Source organism: Barbus barbus (assembly GCF_936440315.1).
Source record: "Barbus barbus genome assembly, chromosome: 45".
In the NCBI taxonomy this organism is placed as follows: domain Eukaryota; kingdom Metazoa; phylum Chordata; class Actinopteri; order Cypriniformes; family Cyprinidae; genus Barbus; species Barbus barbus.
In genome coordinates, this window is record NC_136723.1 from 22,624,591 (window position 1) to 22,643,228 (window position 18,638).

General features: G+C 36.3%; 1 protein-coding gene across 1 annotated transcript in view; it reads right to left on the bottom strand.

Moving 5' to 3' along the window:
• The window catches only part of LOC306864152 (3',5'-cyclic-AMP phosphodiesterase 4D-like), a 41,815-nt gene extending 23,530 nt beyond the window's left edge, over nucleotides 1-18,285 (bottom strand). The window contains exon 1 of the mRNA XM_079407898.1: nucleotides 18,144-18,285. The gene's annotated coding sequence lies outside the window, so the exon portion shown is untranslated. The remainder of the gene's footprint in view (nucleotides 1-18,143) is intronic.
• Nucleotides 18,286-18,638: the final 353 nt, after the last annotated feature.

Here is an 18,638-nt window from a genome sequence, read left to right on the forward strand (position 1 = left end):
ACTGTAAGATGAGCTGAGATCTCCTGCAGCCTCTTCCCTATTTACCTACAGGAAATGAAAGACTGAAGAGAGATGAAGGGATGTGACGGCGGAAAGCCTGATGCCGCTTCACGTTTGTGGAAAACTGAGTGACAATGTGACAAATCAGCTTAAAAGAATGTGATCTCCTTAATGTCTCGATGCTTTCTCACAGATTTAGAAGATTTGGTGGATTAGAAAAAAAAAAAAAAAAAAAAAAAAAAAAAAGTACAAATGGGGACTTCTGTTTGAAGTCAACATGAAAACCATCTGTGGTGTATCTTTGAGATAAATAGCATACTAAAATTGGATTCAGTGTTTAAAAACTTATTTCATCCATTGGGAACGGTATTGTTACTGTTAAATAAAACTAAAATGATTAATTATGTTATAAACATTATATAAATCATTGGAATTTCATTATAAATATTAGATAATGTACACTGAAAAATAAAATAACGAAGTACTAAAATGAACTGAAATAAAAATAAATGAAAGCTAAATAAAAATGTGCATGAAAATCAAAAATACAAAAACACAAAAATAACTTAAAACAATATATTAAAATTGATTTAAAATAGCTCAAAATCAGCATAAAGTCTCATTTTCATTTTGTTTAAAAGTACTAACACAAAACCCAAACTAAATCAAACAAAACTGGCAACACTTTACAATAAGGTTTCATTTGTTAAAATTAGTTAACATGACACTAAGAATATTGCAGCATTTATTAACCTTTAATGTTAAATTCAATATTTACTAATATGTTTTTCATTGTTGGTTCTTGTTAGCCAATGCACTGGCTAACGTTAACAAATGAGACCTTATTGTAAAGTGTTACTCAAACTTAATAAAACTATACAGACATAATAATAATAATACAATTAAAAAGATAAAAAACTAAAATTAAAATGTAACAAATATTTAAAATATCAATAAATCAAACTAAAACACTGATTCACAATCGACTGGACGGTGGAAATTGTTTCTATATGTCAGGTGGTTGAAAAATACATAAGTCAAAGCAAGCATAAGCGAAGGAAGGCGAAAGAATAAAGAAGAAATTAAGATGAAAGATTATAAAAGACAAATATTTAATTTAAAAAATTTAAAAATAAATCAGGTCCATTTAATGTTGACTTTGAAGTCTCCTGCTTCTCAAATGTTTCTCCTGATGCGAAAAATAAAGAGTAATCTCACATGATATTTCTCCAAGGGTTTCAAAAGAGATCTCAACGTGTGCAATCAAAAGCTAAAAATCTCAATATGAACAAACATTTCTCAACAAATAATCTGGGCTGCATTTGTGTCAGCTGTTGACTCACGTGTGCCTGTTTATTTCTCCCGATGAATTTTAGATTTTAGACATCTGAGACAAAGTTGATAATTAAATGAACAACAACTGAGAACTCAATTAAGAGCCATGAAACAGCAACGTCCCTGGGCTTTGATGACATTTTGCTATTTCGATAAACAGACAGACTGTGTTATTAAAAATGATAGATTATAATCCAACAACTAAAACGAGAAGTCTGGTGACGAACACGGTCTCCAGCCACTTTCAATACAAATGGGAAATGATTCCTTTTGCTTTGCTGACAGTCACACAATGGTGCAGAGGAAGAAAACAAAACATGAAAAGTCCTTGCTGATTGTCATGACATGTCATTTAAGTCACTATGAGGTTTCTCGCTGAAATAGGGCCTGTGATGTAAAGCGAGATCTGCGTGGGTGGGGTTGGAAAGTGTTGCGCTGAACTGGCTACAATAACAAGTCAAGTTCTTTTCAATAACGAGAAGTTCTTCCATGGTCACATACGGATAAGATTGACGCTTCAATGCAGTGAGTCACCGTGGGTTATTTCTAAAACCGATAAGAACCCGTAGCCAGCAGAGTCCCTGCGATCCCCTACCGCTCTTTAAACCAACCCTGCGCTCCTGAAGACTCTCTAAATCACTTCAAAAAGTCCTCGGATAATTGTGTGATTTTATACCATTAGAGTGCACTAATTCAGTTTCACTGCTACAGCCGCTGATATTAAATGGAAAATGAACCAGGGGGCAGAAATGATAATGAAGGATATTAAGCCGTCTGAATGGAATTTTAGACGCGGCGAGACGCAGCAGCCAGAGCACGTTCCTCTCGGGGGGAAGCTTACTTGGAGGCCGTTCCTGACATCATTGTGCGTCAGGCCTTTAGTTACGGTCTCGCTGATGCGCCAAAGTTGATTCGATTTGAGGAATGGTCTCATTAGCACCTGCTGTAACCACTACCATTCAAATGTATGAGATAAGTTTTTTTTAAAGAAAATAATACTTTTATGCATTCAACTAAACAAAAATGATAGTATTTACAATGTTACGAAAGATTTCATTACAAGTAAATGCGGTTCTTAAAAAAGAATCTTTAAAAAAAATTCCATCGCAGTTCCACAAAAATGAAGCAGCACTTATAACAACTGTTATAATAATTAGAAATATTTCTTGACCAGCAAATTAGCATTGATTTCTGAAGGATCATGTGACACTGACGAAAAATTCATATAAATTAAAGTCATTTTAAATTGTAATAATATTTCACATTTTTACAAAATTTTTACTGTATTTTTGATCAAATAAATGCAGCCTTGGTGAGCAGAAGAGGCTTCTTTGTTTAAAAAATAAAAACGTCAAAAAAAAAAAAAGCAGACAGGAAAATATTACAATATATTGAAAGATGTACAGCTGAATGTCTGCCAATGGAAAAATGCTTTTTGCCCCCATATTGATATACAGGTACATCTCAAAAAATTTGAATATCGTGAAAAAATGATTTGTTTTGTAACTTATTTCAAAAAGTGAAACTTTCATATATATTTTACATTCATAACATGTAAAGTAAGACATTAAAAAAAAAGTGTTTTAATTTTGATGATTAGAGCTTACAGCTCATGAAAATCAAAATCCAGTATCTCAATATATTAGAATATTTATATTTGAGTTTCATTAAACCACCATCTCTACAGTATAAATTCAGGGTATCTCTTGTTCTTTGAAACCACAATAATGGAGAACACTGCTGACTTGGCAATGATCCAGAAGACAATCATAGATGCCCTCCACAAAGAGGGTAAGTCACAGAGGGTCATTACTGAAAGGGGTGGCTGTTTACAGAGTGCTGTATCAAAGCATATTAAATGCAAAGTTGACTGGAAGGAAGAAATTGGGTAGGAAAAGGTGCACAAGCAACAGGGATGACCGCAAGCTTGAGAATACTGTCAAGCAAAGCTGATTCAAACACTTGTGAGAGCTTCACAAGGAGTGGACTGAAGCTGGAGTCAGTGCATCAAGAGTCTCCACGCTCAGACGTCTTCAGGAAAAGGGCTACCAAGCCACTTCTGAAACAGAAATAACGCCAGAAGCGTCTTACCTGGGCTGTGGAGAAAAAGAACTGGACTGTTACTCAGTGGTCCAAAGTCGTCTTTTCAGATAAATTTAAATTTTGCATTTTATTTGGAAATCAATGTCTGGAGTCTGGAGGAAGAGTGGAGAGGCACAGAATCCAAGCTGCTTGAAGTCCAGTGTGAAGTTTCCACAGTCAGTGATGATTTGGGGTGCTGTGACGTCTGCTGGTGTTGGTCCACTGTGTTTTATCAAGTCCAGAGTCAATGCAGCCGTCTATCTAGGGCCCTATGATTTCCGTGATGCGGAAAACGCGGACGGAATCACGGAATTTACACATGAAAACGGAATTCTCGGAATCGCACGGAATATGCATATATTTTGTTGACATTAAATAATTTTTTTTTTTACTTCTTTCTCATTTTTTCAGTTTAAAACAACAAACGTAGAAAGGTCTCTACCTAAACCGTGGCCAAATGGCATTGTTAAACATGTTGCCTAATAACCATACGTCCTTACGTTCCCGCGCAAGGAAAAAAAATGTCGAAGCGAGTGGCTCCTGATAAGATTGATGTGGTTTGGAATTGGTAAAATGTTCTTGGAAATAAATATGATCAGAATATCAACGTGTCTAATTCACGCACTGTAAAGATGTGCTCACTTTACACAGAGTGTGCGTGATCGTGTAATCGAAAGTGAAATGAACTGCGAGCGCTCATTCAAATGTGATTTCACTTATTAATAGCGCGAAAATGATATACAATATTAGAATGTTTGCGGGAGCGGGACACACACGTTGCGGGAGTGGGCGGTAATGGCCAGACACTCAGCGGGAGCAGCTCAAGAAAACTCTAGGCTGCACATCAACACACGCTAAGTTTTTTTTCGCACTATCCCATCTCCACCCCAATTATTTGTGCCGTTTCGTTCTGTGACAGCACATATAGGACAATTTTGAATGTAATATGACTGTTTATTTGTTGTAATATTGACATTAATTGACTGTAATATGTCTTTGTGTTGGCGTTCTGACAGGCACATATCGTTGTTTCAATGTTTCTGTCTCCCTGCAGCATGGTTACAATTATTCTTTAATTTAATATTCATCAACCCTACTTTGTAACTGTTACCTTCATGTTACTGTTATTTTTGGCCAGAGATTTGGCTGAATTTTGGAGAATTTTGAATGTGCTTTATTAACAGTTTAAATAAAAAAGCTGAATTGTGAGTTTGTGTAACTGAATTTTTAAAAGGTCAATACTGCTTAGAAGTGAAAAAAAAATAAAAAATCCGAAAAATCCGAAAGGGCTAAAAATAAATCCAAAAAAACGGAATTTGAAAAAAAACAAAACGGAATTTGAGAAAAAATAAAACGGATTTCATAGGGCCCTATCTATCAGGAGATTTTGGAGCACTTTATGCTTCCATCTGCTGACAAGCTTTATGGAGAAGCCGATTTCCTTTTCCAGCAGGACTTTAGCACCTGCCCACAGAGCCAAAATCACTTCTAAGTGCTTTGCTGACCATGATATTACTGTGCTTGATTGGCCAGCCAACAAGCCTGACCTGAACCCCATATAATCTATGGTATATTTTCAAGAGAAAGATGAGAAACAGTCGATCCAACAATACAGACGAGCTGAAGGCTCAATAGTGTCTCAGCAGAGCCACTGGCTGATCGCTTCCATGCCATTCCTCACTGATGCTGGAATTTGTGCTAAAGGAGCCCTGACAAAGTATTGAGTATTGATAAATTAACATACTTTAAAGAACTTTAACTTTTCTGCTTTGCAAATAGTTTTTTTGATTGATCTTAGGAAATATTCTAATATTTTGAGATACTGGATTTTGACCTTCATGAGCTGTAAGCTCTAATCATCAAAATTAAAACAAAAAAACGTTTGAAATGTCTTACTTTACATGTTATGAATCTAAAATATATATATGAAAGTTTCACTTTTTGAAATAAGTTACAAAAAAGTTTTTCACGATATTCAAATTTTTTGAGATGTACCTGTATATCAATCAATATGGGGGCAAAAAGCATTTTTCCATTGGCAAACATTCAGCTGTACATCTTTCAATATATTGTAATATTTTCCTGTCTGCTGACTTTTGGCATCACAGCATGGACCAGCATGGAAAGAAGGCAATTGACAGAAATCAGAAATTCTGTCTCTACAAACATCATAAATGAGTAATAAGGGATAACATGGAATATTTTGTTCTTCTAAAACAAATTTGTCACATCGATGTCACACCATTTAAAATGAACTATAGTGACAAAACGGATGAAAGAAACAGTGACAAGTCACAGCACTTAAAAGCCTTTTAACCTAAAATCCTCTTGTTGACGAATGTTATGCATCACCTACCTAAATATGGATTATTTCCCAGGTTATTTCACAGTTCTGCCCATCTAGTTTACTTGCTCCTAATGTCTCAAACCAAACACCAAATATATTTCAAAGATGTGATGGCACTAACCTGGCAAACTTTGGTAAATCCAGTGATTAGTTCTTCCACAAAAGTGTTCAGTGCTGCAGTCCGGTAACTTTAACACACAACTTTGTTGCCATGCAGACTGATAAAGTCCTGTGCACTCAGACTGCAGGAAGTTGCATAACAATTAATGCAATCTGATTGGAAACTGGCATGTTTGCAAGTGCTTCCCAGTTATGTGTGCAGTCAGACGGTCAGCGAATGGACTGTAGGCGGTACATTTGTGAGCTGTCTGACACTACTATGAACCTACTGTAACAAAACCAATATTATGATGCATGGAGGAGAAACAACATACAATACTACGTCATTTCAGGTTTGCTATTTTGATTCACAATCTCTCAACTGTAATATTAAAAATGAACCAATTTCCAGACAACTAAGTTGGGGTTTGAAATACAACCTGATCCAATCAGTATTTAAAATTACCTGGGTTGCTGAGGGAATAACCTCATCATATAGAGCAACAGAGAAAGCTTACTGGAGAACACTGTTTCATAAGTATCTACATCTGGGAGACACTGCAACAGATCAAGGTGGGATTAGGAACATCAAATCAATTTTATTTGAAATTACATTATCTAATGTAGAATATTTATTATTTTAAGCAAGATTGAACAACAGCTCAAGCCAAGAAGTTGAATCAAGAATGTAAAGTAATTGTACTTTATTACCAAAATGTTATTTTTGGGGGAAATAATATACTGTGAAACTGAATACTTGCACTCTTTCCAAGGGAAAAAGTCAGACCTTTTACTTCTTACAATTATATTTAGACATTTCGCAGATCATACAGATTTATAAAAAGCCAACAAGCCAATAAAATCAAATTCTACACTTTAAAAAAAGCATTTATTTATAATTTTAGGGATTCAGGACATTCAGTGATTTCAGTGTTACATTGCTTTACTTTGAAATACTAGTTATACTACACTGAAAAATCACTCAGAAATTGCTAATAAATTAATAAACGGCAAGTAACTTTGAAATTAACATGAAATTTTGAAGTAAAAAACCGAAAGAGTATTTTCTTGTTAAATAATCCAATAATCTTTTTTTATTTACAGCACAAGGTATGAAAGCGGTCACTGGAGTGTTACCTTTTTGAAAGGTAAATCCAAACAAAATGTCCACACACCGATATGTGACTGCTCCAAAGAAATGTTATTGATTTAAGTTAAATTTTATAGATTCAAGTTAAATTTTATTGATTCGGGTGCCTGACAAAGACCTGATGGTCGATACATTGTACTTGAATCAATAAAATTTCTTTGGAGCAGTCACATATATCTGTGTGTAGACATTTTGTTTCTTTTGTTTGGATCTACCTTATTTTTGTCTAGCACCTGAGTCTTCGGGTTTATGGGATGTCTCCACGACTTTTTTGAACTTTTGATTTTTACCTTTTTGAAAAGGTACCATATAGGGGTGAAAAAAAATTCAAATGTGTAAATTTTTTGTACCTTTTTTATCTGTAAACAATTTACTTTTACTAAACTAGACCAAACACTCATTCCAAAATGCAAAATTCAAAAATAATTCAGTCAACCCAATATCACCAAGTGCGCAAATTGATTGACAGGCAAAGAGGAAGCTCACATTTTCTGATTTGCTACACAAGAGATGCTTTTCTGCTGTTTATAGACTCACACAAACAGGTGTGACAATCATTTCAGAAATATCTTGCAGGTAATGAGGACATTTTATGGGTGTTATTCCCAAATAAAAGACTAGGTCTACAGTGATTTCATAACCAGTATCGAGTCATAATAACTTCTCATGTCAGGGTCAGTTAATTCCAATAGGTGTCGCTGCTGAGCTACTAGAGATCAGTTCTCCAGCTGATTTCCCAGCCTCAAGCTAGTTAATTAAGCATAGTGAGTCATGTTTCAGTGCCATCACAGATTTATGACTGGAGAGAGGCCAATTCGATATGTGTAATGATGACATAAATAGTCGAAACAAGATTAAAAACAATAAATGATGGCTTGGGCAGATCATCATAATCATTTGTAACCAGTTTCCAGCATTATCAGAAAATAAGCAAGCAGAGAGCAGTTCCATCTTCTGCAACCACACAAGAGCTCTGCACCATTACTAAGCTACTGTTATGAGTAATAATTAACTATATTAAAATTCACGAAGATCATAAACACCCTGGAGCTCAGTTATTGCCAAATGCTCACGTCTAATAAGAAAATCCTCATTTTGATGGTGCCAGCAATGGATTTTAGTACCCATGGCTCTCGAATGTGCTACGCAGTCAGTCCTCAAAATCAGTTCCATCTCATTGGGAATTTAATCATTGATATTGATTCATAAGGAGTCGGATTGGATCGTGTCGTCAAGCTGCCGCCAGCAGCACAGTTTCATCCCAATATACAGAATGATCTCATGGAAAAATGTGTGCCGCGTGAAATCACGCTCAATAGCTGGTGTCTGCCTGATCTGGGAGCTGATTGAAATAGACGATGCTCATCGCACGCAGTCTCAATACAAATCAGCATCAGTCTGCCAGCACCGAGCAACTTTCAGAATCAAGAGCTGTCGAGATGCCATCACAGTCAATCACTCAAGTCTTGGAGAAAAAGACGACAGTTTTAGCTTGATTTGAGTTCTTTTAAATAACCCAGAGGAAAATGTTATTTCTATTTCGCAGCTCATTAGTTTTAATGGAGTTCTCATACTTAGTTGAAGTATGGACTTTTTGGATGTTTCTCCTAAAATTTGTCCTTGGGGGGAAAAAATATATTTGAAGCAAATGGGCCAAAGTTAACATTCGGTACGAGTTTAGAGCTATAAAAGCAGCTCAGATCATTTGCTCTTGGAAGAATTAGATGACAAATTGTTGCGTTTATATTGATATCTCTGACTCTTGTTGCAAACCTTGGGTTTCTTAACAAATCTGAGCAGTTTGAGAAATTAAAGGAATAGTTCACCCCAAAATAAAAAAATAAAATGCTGTTAATTTATTCACCCTCGTGCCATCCGAGATGTAGGTGAAGTTTTTTCTCTAGTAGAACAGTGTAAAAAAAATAAATAATCATTTTTGGGTTACCTATTCCTTTAAGAACTCTTCTGAGAAACCTTCTCTGCAGCGGTACGTGCGTCACTTCAGGTGACATAACGTCCATCACCACTCATTTAGACGCCTGCGTTTGCTTTGAGTTTCAGAGCCAATGGTTTCTCTCGGCAGGGTGCGCCCTCAGAGCAAAATAAGCCTTCAAAAGTTCTAAAACCTGTCAGTTTTGAAACCAGAGTTTGGTTTAAAAATGCAAAATCATTCATTTAATCAGCGTCTATGTGCCAAACCGCCTCCACCGTTTCAGGTACAATCACACTTAATCAAGCCCACTTTGACACTGTTAGTTTAATGGGGGTTTTGCCTCAAACAGCTGGGAAAGGTGAAAGTTACTCAGGGTCACACTGCACCTATCAACAGCTCCTGAGCTCAAGTCTACACTAATCACAGTATGTGAAGAATGCTGCCTCAAAATACAGGCAGAATAAAGCAGTTTTTTCCATGAAGATATTGTAAAATTGGGTTCAGAATGGCATTTTGCTATACTGCTTATGTTTTTGCATAATGTACTTTAAAATGTACTATATGACCAGATAAAACTGTGTATGTGTAATGTGTATACTGTATCCTATAATCCAGTGCACTTAATTTGACCTTCCTTTTACAGAAAGATGAATAAACTGTGATATTAACTGCAAACTCCATTTATAATTTGATCTAGGCATGCACCAATATGGAAAATTTTGGGGATATTAGATATCAATCTACATTTTGTAAGTAAGACTAATTTTATTATAAGAGCCATATATATATATATATATATATATATAGGCCTACAATGAACCATCAAAATAAAGAAATGATACATGCTAGTAAACTTAATTTGATAATTTAATGGAAAATATGTCGTTCACAAATACAGCAAAAGATAAGACTTTAAACATTTAGAATTATAAATATTTTGAATATAATTAAATATTTTAATTGTATTTAACATTAAGCCACAGAGGTGGGGTTGATTTATCAGCATTCATATAATAAAAATAAAATAAAAAGCCTATTTTAAAAAGCACTATAAAGAGTCAGCAGTATGACTGCCAATAAATTATATTGATCTGATACCCAAACATCAAGGCATATATAAATAATTTGTTAAAAATAGCTAAATAAAATTATGTTCAATATGATAATTGGACGCTATTCTCACAGTTAAACATGCAGCAAGGTCATAATGACAAATGACTGTTCAAAGTGTTTATAGCTACAGGTACAATTTTGTAAAAGTTTGGAACGCAGCATTTGTCTCACACTTTATTTTGTGACATTCACAGACCATACAGACTTTCCAAATGAATATAACTGCTAAGAGTGACTCGATATAAAAGATTAATTGAGGTTGCAAATAATTAAATGGCCAGAAGAACAATCTTTGTAGTTCCTGATGGATGATGGGTAAATCTGAAAAGAAAAAAAAAAAAAGTCTGAAAATAGCAGCCGGCAAACCTCCAAAAAGATGTTTTATGCACAAAGACAGATCGCTGTTCTGTGATGTGCTTCAAAGCCCAATAAACTTGGCCTTAGAAACTGATCAGAGACAAACGAGACAAAGCTCTGATCTTTCCTCCAATCAGACATTTGACCTCACAATCCCACGATTCCTCCAACAGATGTCTTATGGACTACGCTTATTCTGCCTCCAGGAAACAACCCAGAATTCCTCAATGGAGCTCGACTGTCAAAACCTGATGCTTTATTTTGAAGAAACAAATGCTGGAAAAACTGATGCAGGCTTTTCCATTCCGTGCAGCTCAAAAATGCAACTCCCTCTCGCAGATGGCACCGGGTAATGATAGCATTGTGGAACGATCTTCTCTGGATTGTAATCAATGCATCAGGTTGTGTGTTTGAAACACGCCGGCTGCAACCAGACACAGAATAAACAACGTGGAACTACAGACACTAACGCCTCAAGACATTTGAAGAGAAGATTTTACACTGATAATTACTCCTGACAACACATGAAACATCTGGGACATTTATCTGCGAGCAAATTGTTTACATATATGACATGCATGTGCATGTACTGTAATTAGGCTGCTTGCAGATGCTACATGCAGTGTAGTAGTATCATTATATACAAAACATTCTATTTGCCAGCAGCCAATAAACAATCGTCATCGCTGTACTTTTGTGTAACAGCTAAGTGTGTTTTGTAAGCAATACTCTCAAACTGCAGGGTAATTCATGCATTTTATGCATTCTCGTTTACACAAGAATGTTAAAGCGAAGCCAACGCCTTTTACAAGCAATGCAGCAGAGTGTGTGAATCACTGCTCTGGGTTAACAGTCCTGAGAGACCCTACTCTACTGGCGTTAAATATCAATTTCTTGTCCAACACTCAACAGTTAGGAAACCAAAAAGAATGAATCTACGCATGAGAATAATGGTATATACGCCATTTCCTCAGTCTAAAGTTAATGACAGCGCTTTTGTAACTTCCAAATAACTTCCTTTTATTATACTAAATCACACATAATCCAAGTTTATGTACATTAAATAATCTAAGACAAGAAAGATTTGTCAAAATTTCCAGGGACAAGGTACAATGGGTGCAAGATGCATGCAAACAGATCATAATGAAAGGTTTTGGTCATTGTGCAGATCTGAAGAAGAAAAAAAACACTCTTGCAATGGATCAAACAGGTATTTCAAGGAAACATGACAAGGTGGATAACTGCTCAGAATGCTGTAATTGCTCTAGTTTCATTCAAACACTAATTGTTGCCATTTCGCAATTTTCTTCCTGATCTAAAAGATCAGGGAATGAGATAACCTAACAACCTTCCAAAAAACCTATGCTGCAAAATTCAGACAAATTTTTTTTTGCCGAAATATGCAAAATGTGCAGTGTTGGAAGGCCTCCAGGAATGGTGTTATATTACTTAACAGGCCAACGGAGCGAACCAACCCCGTGACGTCACATGTGGTGGTACTGCAAGATGCCGGCACCCTTGCTCCAAAAGCTATAAGCAAACATCCTTTTTTCTTTAAAAAGTTTACATTAATTAAAAAATATATAACAAACACTATTAAAGTAGAAATCAATTTACTAAATAATGTAAACTTGACTGACTGCTTCACTTCCACTTTAAGGTTATGGGTTTCTTCCATTCATTAACTGCCTTAGCAAATACTTTTAAATTAAATAAAATTCTTTTTTCTGTAAAACAAACAAATAAAAAAAATTAAGAGAATTTACGTCTAAATTAGGGGTGGGAATCGCAGGGTACAGCAATTCTGCGATAATCAATATATTGCTAGACAATCATATAAGGGAAGTCGTGGCCTAATGGTTAGAGAGTTGGACTTGTAATCCAAAGGTTGCGGGTTCGATTCTCCGGCCGGCAGGAATTGTAGGTGGGGGGAGTGAATGTCCAGCGCTCTCTCCACCCTCAATACCACGACTGAGGTGCCCTTGAGCAAGGCACCGAACCCCCAACTGCTCCCCGGGTGCCGCAGCATAAATGGCTGCCCACTGCTCCGGGTGGGTGTGTGTTCACGGTGTGTGTGTGTTCACTGCAGTGTGTGCACGTTGGATGGGTTAAATGCAGAGCACGAATTCCGAGTATGGGTCACCATACTTGGCTGAATGTCCCGTCACTTTCACTTTTTTTTTTATATAATGATACATGACAATATCGGTCTAACTATGAAAAAAAAATGCCTGTGAAAAGGTTAAGTGCAAGTTCTTTCTTTATTCAAGTCCAAACTGTTAGAAAACAGGGAAAAAAAATTCTGTAAATCAATTTTTTACATGTTAAGTAAATTAATCATTTTATTCTTGGACTTCTTACACTTTTCTCTGTGTGTAAACCAACACATTTAACTGCTTATCAACATGTATTAATGAAAATATCGATATTTGGCGCTAGATATCGATTCTCGTATCGCATGGAGAAGGATCGCGATATATCGCCATATCGATTTATTGTCCCACCCCTAGTCTAAATGCTAATGGTCACCAACTCACAACAGTAACCTGTGAGTTATTTGAATAAGAAATTAGAGACTTCCTACAAAACAATATACAATTCCTAACTGAACACTGAACTTTAAAGAAAGCGTACATTTTACAAAAACATTTTACAAGGTAGGCCTAAATTATGAACAATGTTCAAAATAATGTGTATAGTGTACACAAATGTCTTCACATCAAGTCTTCAGGTGACTAGTCTCAGCCCACGGACTGCTGGCTGAACGTCTGATGCATACGGCACACAAAAGTGGAAACACTTCAGGAGTTTCAAAGTTGTCATCGGATTGGTTGAATTATACAGAATTTCCGGGAGATATGCGTGTCGCGTTCTTTAACATTCCATGGGAGGGCCCTGGCCATGAAAGCTGCCATGGATTCCAGACCTTCAGCCGTCAGTCTGAAGGTCTGGCTACGCGAGTCTATCAGGTGACATACTTCAATGTGACACTCTATATAAGTAAAAGCATTATAAATGATTAATTTAGATTAAACTATTATGCGGAAAAGATGCCCTGAAGACAAATATGCAGATTACCAAAAACTGTAAAATAAAGGTTCAGGTTTTACTTGAGAAAACCAGTGTTCTAGTGGTTTTTATGTACCTACAATCCTGACATCTGAAGAACCTGTAATGATGCATCAAAGTGCTTCTTCATCACCAAAGAACCAACTCAAGACAGCTGAAAATGGTTCTTCCAACAGAACTCACATCCATTGCAGAATCTTCTAACATGTAGAAAATAAAGGCTCAAGTTTTAAGAACCTTCTTAATCTCAAAAAAAAAAAAAACAACTCTTAAAAATGAAGTTTCCAAAAGGAGGTTTTGCAGTGATGCCATACAATAACTATTTTGGGCTACCCAAAGAACATTGCAGCAAAAAGATCTTTAAAAATCCATTGTTTATTAGTGTGAAGAACATTTTAATACTCTAAAGAACCTTCTTCCACTACAAAGAACCCTTGGATGCATGGATATTAAAAGTTCTTCATGAAACCATACATGCCTATTAAAAAGCAAAGTGTCATTTGCCAAACCTAAGGAACCTTAGAGGACAACATCATTATAAGCTAAGGCCTCTTTAAATGATGTACAAGTCCATCATTTTTTAGCTGATGTCACGTTTCAAGACACCAAGCAAACACTGCAACTTCAAATCGCTTCCACAACAAGGAAACAAGATCCTTCAACAGCGACCGTCTCAACTTGCCTGTTGGAAGAGATTCAAATGTCAACATGCCCGAGACTAAATAAAGACTGACAGTGAAGAAACTCACCTGTACGCCTTCACCAATGCCCAATGAACTAGAAGAAACACTTGTTTTCGTCTACAAAAGACAGCTGGAGATCTACACGCATTGGCTTGTTACTCCAAGAACATGAACAAATCCTTGTGTGTTGGACGTAGTTATCAGCCCAATACGTGGTTACATGCTGGGTTACAATGATGAGACTGATTGTATGTGCAGCCCAAGCCAATGATGTGTCACATACACCCCCCCCCCCCTCTACCCCACCCACCACCCCCTTCCAAACCAGCAGATCTGGCTCCAACTCGCCGGAGGAGAAGACAAGGCTGCGTGTGCAGCTCAGCTCAGGAAAACACTGAACAACCTACTAAACCGCTGACAATGCGCTCCAATTCCACACAGCGTTCATTCACTCTATTGTTTGCGCAAACGCAAGCAGCACCACAGCTCTCTGAGGTTTAACCGGCCTGCAACACTTTGGATCACATGCCTCGTCGATGAGGATTCAGGAGCCAGAAAAAGTTTGGCCGAAGCGGTCAGGAAATCGGTTTGACAATGATATTATTGAGCCTGGGAAGACTGAGGCTAGTTTTTGTGGTCAGTGTAGTTTGAATGGCTGCTTCCTCATTCAAAGTTAGGAAAATCTTGAAGACCAGGGGCAGAGTTCAACAAAACGGTCAATAAAAGATGGTTCATATTCACATGCAGTTGAACTTGAATTGAAATGATACAAATGTACTAAATTGTAATGATAATATAAATAAACATTTTGTTTATTCATTAGCTCATAGTTTATTTAGCCTATTTACTTATAAAAAAAAGATTTCTCAATTTTTTTTTTAGTTTACAGACTACTTATACACATTAACATCAAAATATAATATAAAATAAAAAAAGGCTAATTTTTTTTTTACTTCTACTTTTCCACCATGAAAGTTCATAAAATAGGTAAATGTAATGCATATTTCCATATGCGGAATTTCAAAAACTGAGGATTATTAAAGTCATGATGATCCTGCATGTCACCGGAGACAAGTTCAATAAAAGGAAAACGGAGTCATGATATTTTGATTCAAATTATGAAGTCATTAAAAAAAAAAACGTTTAAAAAAAAAAAAAACAAACATGGATAAATCGTTCGCAATAAGTTTAACATGCATTTAGAAACAGGGACAGAATTTATTTAATGCTGACTTTATAATTGTTCTAAAAACTGTCCATATGTATGAGTAATTTATAAGGAAAAATTAAACTCATTATTAAAAACTACACTAACAGCAGTAATTTGATGAATTCCATTCCATTTTGTCAAATTCAAAATACAATTCTACATTCTGTTTGCTACCTCGATTTGAATTCATTTTCATCTCAATTCTCAATGGCGAGTAAAAGTTACAGCAAACTCTCATTTGCCAGTGACATTTAAGCAGTACCCTGGAGTCATAAAGGAAAGACAAACAACAAAGAACGGCGTCCACGATGGTGGCTGTTTTCTAGATTCCCGAAATTGCCAAAATGTTTTGTGTGTTTCAAACCTCACTGCGTTTGCTCAGTTCCATTGAATCATAAGTAATGGGGCCACTAACAGCAAAAAACAACATTGTGATACGCAATTTGCCTTGTCACAAAACCCATTATATTGATGTAGATCGGCCTAATTTAGTAACAACATGAGTGTGGCCTGTCAGCCGATATCAGCGTCTTGTCTTGGCTCAAAGGAATTGTGGTACTCGAGTGTCTGGCCAAATAAGATTCTTGCAAACAAACAAAGGAATGCAGAAAAGGAACCAATCCTTGTATAAATATTCAGCATGCTATGATTGTGATCAATGCAAACCATGATGCAAAACAGGCTGCATGTAAGTGTTTAAGCAATCCAGCTGGTGTGAGCATTACAGTTGTAACCACCGCATGTTCAGAGTGCAAAAGCTGCAAGGAATGAAGTTATTTTTTGCAGCTTGAAAAAAAAAAAAAAAACTCTGTGCTATCGCTTTTGAGCATCCCAAGGGATGAGCTACTGTAACTCATGCATCGCATAAAACGAGCAAAGACGATGTGACTGTTTGCAACAAGGAAATGGGTTAAAAACAGCCCGTCAGGGAAAGAAAAAAATCTATGAGAGTCGACGTGAACTTGTGCTGACGCGTTTCTGCTTATCCCAAAGAAAACAGTGACAAGCTTTGAGCGCCAGTGGGTGTTGTTTTTACGTGTCTGTAGCTCACAAAGGGTTGGGAAAGGCGTGAGAAAATGCGATATGTGCCGTGTACCATCGACATAGTCATTTCCCCTCTGACTCTTCAGAAAACTACAAATTCAATATAATAGCTCTGTAATTTATGGGCAGAGATCGGTTTTCTCTGAGCCAAATGGCTTAAAGATATGCAAGTACAGTATCATGTTAAAAGCAATTATTGTCAACACAGTTCCCGTTCATACAAAAAAAGCAATTTGAGGGGAAATCTATCGTGTAAAAGCAATGTAAAAAATCGGTTACATATTAAGTACTAATTTGGCCTTGACCTTAATGACTTCTCTTAAGAGTATGATGCGCTGGCCATGCATTCAAGAGTCTATCTGCTACAGTATGGCAGGTCAGGTTTGTTTTGAATGGATAACGTGATCAAAAAACTATTTCCTGCATCCCACCCAAACAACCTCAATGATCATGGCTGTTGTCCACACATAAGATGCGCCAAAGTCACCAAGAATATCATGAAAAAGGTCATATTAATCAATTTGTAGCTTTTAATAAGTCCACTTATAGTTTTAGTGAAGGTTTCTTACATCAAAAACAGCCATAATGATCATTTTCCACCCTGAATTGCAGACGTCATGAAACAGTTTGACATGCATTAATTCATGTTATTACAGTGCAGTTATTAAGTAATTAAACCAGTAATTAGTACGCTGAGTCAACTAAGCCATTGTTGGCTAATTTCCTCTGAAAGGTGCAAACAACATCCTAAAACAGCTGCTGGGTCTCATTCCATTCCCTAGTTCCCTAGTCTTGATGTACTAAACATCAGCACCATGATGACCTCACTTCCAGCTGTGAAAGTACAGTGCCAAACTCAACAAATAAGGATTTTTTTTTTTATTCTGGACCAAATTGGCTGCCACAAAAAAAGTGATCAATGTTAAATTGTATTTTTTATATTTGCTAGGGGAAAATGGCATTTTATTTCTGTGTTCCAATGTTAAGTGTTCTATACAAACAAACAAAAAAACTCCATAAACTTATTATCAGACATCAAGACAATGGCAAAACATCACAAATTAACTTAACAGCAGAATTAGCAACAACGCAGAATAGGCCTAACGTTACATTAAAGAAAATCAACCATGCAATGTATTAAGAAAGTAAATACAAACATGAAAGGACACGGTCAATGGTCCGAGATGCCCAGTGACTGATTTTCAACAGACCCGAAACTTTCTCAGTGTCCAATTAAAACGGAGCAAACTGTTAAATGCACTTTCAATGGATGATATTTTCAAGTATAGGTCTCTGCAGCAAAGTAATGGGAGTTACCAGATCGAGGCGTTTTTAGACCATGTGTCCTGATTGGCTGACGTCATAGTGATGGTAGGTTTAGGGGTGGGGTTAGGTAAAGGGGATCATTTTGTTTGTATGATTGAGAAACTCCCAGCAGTTTGAAAACACCCACAAATTCAGAAACGCCCTCTTTTACTCTGCAGAGACCTCAATCTCGATATTTTGGTCAGTGGAAATCTAAGCCACGCCTAGAAAAATTGCTCAATAAACGGCTTGAATTTGGTGCGGGACAATTATGTATGTAGCGTGATATATGCTCCAGATACTGTTTGAAAACAGTCATTATTTTGGCTAGTTAGTTAGTAACGTACCGCAGACTCCACACACTTCGGCTCAAATGCTGTTTTACGCTGCATACACGATTAACATGGCTTACTTACGAGCTGTGGGGTCCAATATATTACTAATTGGTCAACCTTCATAAACGAAATCCTCATAATGCTGCATTTTTGGTGGCAGTTAGTTAGCAAAACAATCTTTACCAAACATACCGCGCAAACTGAATATGGGCGGTACTTACCTGCCTTTACCTGGTCTGTGATTGGTTAAATACAGTGGGTCTAAATAATAATTTTCTTTTAGCACTTCGCTATATATAGTTTCATCTAAATATATATTAAAATCTATAAATATAATTATTCTCGTGTAAATTATATTTTTTTATGTTGTGGTCAAGGCGTGGTCACGTGGTATCTATTACTTTGTTTTTATGCGCTGGTTAGGATCGATCAATCACAGCGATTTATTTTGAAAAAAGTATTATTTAATTTATCTAGTGCAAAAGAAAAGTGTCACATAAAAAATTAAAAATAAATAGTCCAATGGTGTATTCCGACAGATGACAACATGTGACTGTTCACGTCCTGGGACTGGGC